Raw genomic sequence first — 5,294 nt, 5'->3', positions numbered from 1 at the left:
GAGAAATCTAGCAAAATACTTTCCAAAACCGCTCTTACCTGGATCCGACGGTGCGTATGCGCCGTGGCTCCAATGGACGGCCAGGATGGAAAGCTGCATCCAGGGCGACTGGTTCACGCAGACGGGCAGCCAGCCAGCCAGCCCCACGACGTCGTCGTGAGAGCGAGCGTTCTCAGCACACCACCGATTCTCTCTCTCCCTCTCCTCTTGCTGTTGTCCTTTAAAGACCGACGCCCGACGCCCTGCTTTTCTTTTCTTTGTCTTACCCGTCTTCCGCCTCCGCCCCCGCCCCCTGTTGGCCTCCTCCTCCTCGCGACTGCGTGCCAACAAACCACCTCCCAAAAGCCTCACGCGCCGTCCTCCTCCTCCCCCCGCCGCCCGCCGTCCTCCTCCGCTGCTCGTCCACCCCGCCCGCGCCTCGCCCTCTGAATCCGCGCCGCCGTCACCGCCCCAGATTCTCTTCCTCCCGGTCGTCGTCGTCCCGTGTCTTCCGTCTCCCTCTTCTCCACCGAGAACCGGCGGCCCCGAAGCTTCGTCGAGCGGGTCCCCGCGGCGGCTCGGCTGCATGGAACCCGAGGTTTGTCGCTTCGCTTCGCTCCGCTCTGTTTTCTTTCCATGTTTACATTCGTCCTTGCTTGCCCGGGTGGCGGCTGCCGTTTCGGGTCATGCCCGTCTCGGTCCGCGGCCGCGCCGTGCCGCTACGGCACGCGTGCTCCTGCTTTCCGCCGCGCTGGTTTTCCTCCGTGATCACGTCACCATCCAGATTCCGGAGACGGCGTTCGCGTCCGCATCATACGACGTGTTCGTCTCGCGAGGGCACGGGGTTTGCTCTGTGCGGCCGCCGCGCGTTCTTGGCTGCTCCGGCCTCCACGCTCGGGTCGTCTGCGAGTCGCTCCGTGCCCGTCGTCGCACTCCATGGGATGCGCGGCCGTGGTCTGTTAGATTGGGTGGGTCAGGGTGGTGCCTGCCTGCCTGCCTGAGATTTGCAGGGCACGATTCGTGTGTTCGGGCTCCTCAGATTTGTAGGGTTGCTCCCGGGTGCAGTGATTGTGAATTTGATTCTCTATTACATCGTCAGGTTGCTGATATATCTCCCAGTTATGGTGCAGTGATTAATTCCAGCAGCTGATTATACTATATTTTTTATACTGAGAGATCCAACTAATCTGTCTGTCACGACAGAGTTGCACTTATCTAACAAAAAAAAATCTGTTTTATTCGAATTTGTGAATTATGCTTAGCTGCAGCTCTTCCTCAGAAATTGTTAAACACCATAAACATGGCCTGCATTGTCTGTCTGCACTTGATATTGTAACGTGTGCATAAAACCGGTGGCTGCTGGGTGACATCGATTCTGATGGCCCTTGTTTGGATACTGTTTGTTCTTCTAATCTCGCCATTGCCATGCCTAAATTGACAAGTCTTTCGCAGACCATTTGATGCAGCTTGGAACTTTACAAAGCTCTTTTTTTTTTCAATTTTACTCAGAGACATTCCATGCAACATAAGCTACTTCAGTTTACATAATGCAGTTCGTCTAGTTGCAGTACTTATTTCTAATCCATTTGCTTGCTGTAGTAGGTAATGAATTGGCAATGCCATTTACTTTACCGTAGCATATAGTACATTACAGATGCTGCATATATCATGCATGTAGAGATTAAGAGATGCATGCAAGCTCTCTAAAGGATGAAGCTTCTCACGCGTTCACTTCATACAGAACAGGGCATATGCTGATGATGCTCTCCCGTTTAATTCATGCTCCTAAATGCATAAAAAAATAGTTATTTGTGTTGATGATGAATAATTCTTATTGTATCAGTTTGATGTTCGCTGACAACTGACCTTTTTTTACTTCCATTTCTTAACAGATAGAGATAATTCAGGTGGAAGACAGTGGTGATGACCATTTGTCTTTACAAGATTCCCATGATTCGGATGTCAGCCTGGATGACCGACCAATAGCCCCATCTATAGGAAGTGCACATCAGGCAGAAATCCCCAATCTAGCCACAGAGGATGAACGCCGTCATCTTATGGCCAGCTCACTCTACACTCGCAAGTTTCATGTGTATGATGATCCTAGCTATGTTGCATCAGCTATACCAATCATACGGGGAAGCCATCCACAAAGTGAAGTCAATAAGAAGGAAGATATTACAAGTGAATGCGATTCACCGTATCTGGATCCTCATGATGTGTTGCCAGTAGGTCAAACTGAATCTGTGAGCAATCCAGTCTCTGGTGAAAAGCCGGTTCTATGTTTCACTAGAAAATGCCGCAGCCTCCTCACTGACCAGACAATGGTGCATCAGAGAGAAAAAGAAAAAACTGCTTCACTGCCTGGCTTATCTTCCTCTGTTTGGAGTGATCTAGAGGAAGAATGCTTTCTTCTTGGACTGCACATTTTTGGTAAAGATCTCAACCTGTTGAGCAAGTTTGTAGGGAGTAAGACTGTGGCGGACATGCTTTCGTACTACTATGGAAGGTTCTACAACAGAGATGCGTACAAACGATGGATCGCACTGTAGAAAGACAAGAAGTACTAGATGTATTCTTGGGAAAAGCATTTTTACCGGTCGCCGGCAGCAGGAGCTTATATCTCGTTTGAAATCTAAATTATCCAAAGAATCTCACGATTCGTTAGTTGAGGTATGCATTTTGATAGAATGTTGATTTTAATTTCTCTCTCACTTTTGTTAACCTTATCTCTCTCATGCTAAATTACTGCTGTGAACTGTTTTTTGGGATATGGAATAGTGCAAAATGTAAGTCTCTTCATGATTTGATAAGATTCTATTGGTGTCACTGGAGATCTTACAGATTGGGGCACAATGCTCAGTGTAATATCAGAAGAGGACGACTAATTTCAGTTTCATGCTTCACTAGTTTTTCAGCATGATTCCCTGATCATGCTCATACCACCAACCTTTTTTCACACAAAAAGTGTTTCCAAAATTAAATGATATAATTGTATCATTGTTCTATACATCATGGCTGAGAACTGAACTACTTTGAATATTGCAGGTTTTGAAGTCCTTCAGTGATGACTTGACATCTTTAGAGGAATGTGTCTTCACTCTAAAATCCACTATTGGTCTAGAAACTTTTGTTGAGGTCATTGCGGTTGGTAAAGGGAAGGATGATTTGACGGGATTTGTTAAGGACACATCCAAAGCAAGCAAAGGTCTATCTGGTTCTGCCAACATGGCTAAAGGCGTAGATTGTTCCACGCTTGCTACAGAAGACATAATCAAGTTCTTAACAGGGGATTTCAGGAGAAGTAAGGCAAAATCAAATGATCTTTTTTGGGAAGCTGTCTGGCCCCGTTTGCTTGCAAGAGGGTGGCATTCAGAGCAGCCAAAAGACGTCCGCACAGCTAAGAATTGCCTTGTATTTATAGTGCCTGGTATCAAAAAATTCTCAAGAAAGAAGCTCACTAAAGGCGCGCACTATTTCGATTGTACCACTGACGTCCTTAAAAAAGTGGCAACAGATCCCTCTCTTCTTGAGCTAGAGATTGATAGTACAGATAATGGTGCATCAGCTCATAAAAATGCTTGGACAACAAGCCAAGATGGTCCTTTGAATGATGATATGGAGCTTCTGGTGTTCACAGTAATTGATACTAGCTTGGTCCAAGGGGAAGGGCCCTTCAAAGTGAGGGCGCTGAGAAGCTTACCCGCTGATGCAGATATTAGTTCTGGACCTGCACAGTATTCAGATAATATGTCGAGTGACAGTTCCTCTCAGGAGCAATATAGTGGTGATAACATATCAGATGACCAGGAATATCATGGACGAGAGTCAGCTCGTGCGAAAAACATCGAAATGGAATCAGTTTACGGTACAACCTCCCTGGTGAATTTGTTGCAAAGCATGGAGACTGCACCACGGTCTGTTTCTCCAGTTGATGGCCATTCTTCTGATGATCAGCACTCGGACATTTCTAATAGTAATGGTGACGAAGTAGATGTGGCATGCTTCTCTGCACTTGGAACGAAAGCTGGGAGACGTGTGTATTTATCCCCAAAGAGCAGAAGATTTGCTAGCTCTAGCAATGTCCATACCAGCCGGCACAGCTTTTCTTTCCGAAATGCTGATGATTTGGAGAGAAACAAATTGAAGCCTCTATCCGCTTCATTAAAGCCAACCGTTGTTGATCTTGGTGGTAGTTTCCAAACCAGAACATTCGAAAACTTCTCAACGAAAGGGAAGCCATGTGAGGAGATAGCAGATGTTGCAAAGTCTGCTACCAACGGCATATCACTTAATGTGGCCAATATAAATGAGGACAAGTCATCAGAGGGAAAGTTTCATACAGTAGACGAGGCTAGCATGGAGACTTCGCTAGACAATCACAACTGCCTGCAGAAAAATGAAGGTGTAGCTACTTCCATTTCAAACAGCGAGATAGTTCCTGGTGTTTTGGAGGCCATGGGGAAACATGATCTGACTGTCCAGCCAAGGCATGGAACCAGAACTCGGGCACCCACCGTAAGAGCTCTAGAAGCTGTTGCTCTTGGTCTCCTCGGAGGTACAAAGCGCAAGGGTGAAGCCGGAAGTCTGATGACAAGAAGGCCTCCTCAGCGGGCTCGCAAGAACAAGGACTGAATTTCTACATCTCCACTATGGTTACAGAGGAACCATTTAGTTGGAGGCTGAAGTGCAATGATGAGCAGATCGGCTTGCATGGCTCGGGTATCTGTAAAGTGTGATCAAATAGCATCTTTCTGACGTTTCATGCGGTGATGGATTTCACAATGGGAGGTTCCCAACATCGGTCATCACATGGAATCTTCCAATCCATTTCATTTAGAGGACATCGACATTGCTTCATGTTCGAATGCAGGCATTGGGTGATGACTATTCTACATATGCATGGTGCTCGGTGACACCTTGTTTCCCCTTCCTTTCTGGAAACTCGGATGCATGGTGCGCGAGAAAGAGTTTGTAATTTTATCTTGTTTGTGCTTAGTTTAAAGGGGTTTCATGCCCGTCAAGTTGTGCAAAACCAAAATTGTAATAGAGAAGAAAGATGAACATAATGTTGACCGGTTCATGTGTTTAATCGATACCTTTGATAGCTTCCTTGTAAGTGAAGGCAGCAGATAAAGGTACAGACAGAACTCAAGCTAGCCTCAAGTAACCTGTGGCTTTCAGGTTGGATGCGAAGAAGGATTGGGCGTTTTGGCTACTGTTTTACGCGTATACTTTACTGCAAAAGCCTGCCTTGTATCCCACAGGCTTGGTAGGTAAAATGCTTGGAACATTTGGTCAAAACACATGTGGCT

The 5,294-nt window shown here is 46.6% G+C and overlaps 1 pseudogene; it reads left to right on the top strand.

Moving 5' to 3' along the window:
* The first annotated feature begins 555 nt into the window (after positions 1 to 555).
* On the top strand, positions 556 to 5,075 carry LOC124698222 (annotated as a pseudogene).
* Positions 5,076 to 5,294: the final 219 nt, after the last annotated feature.

The sequence above is a fragment of the Lolium rigidum genome, chromosome 3 (assembly GCF_022539505.1).
Source record: "Lolium rigidum isolate FL_2022 chromosome 3, APGP_CSIRO_Lrig_0.1, whole genome shotgun sequence".
NCBI classification, from domain to species: domain Eukaryota; kingdom Viridiplantae; phylum Streptophyta; class Magnoliopsida; order Poales; family Poaceae; genus Lolium; species Lolium rigidum.
The sequence above is the reverse complement of the archived record's forward strand: the minus strand, read 5'-3'. Positions and strand labels throughout refer to the sequence as shown.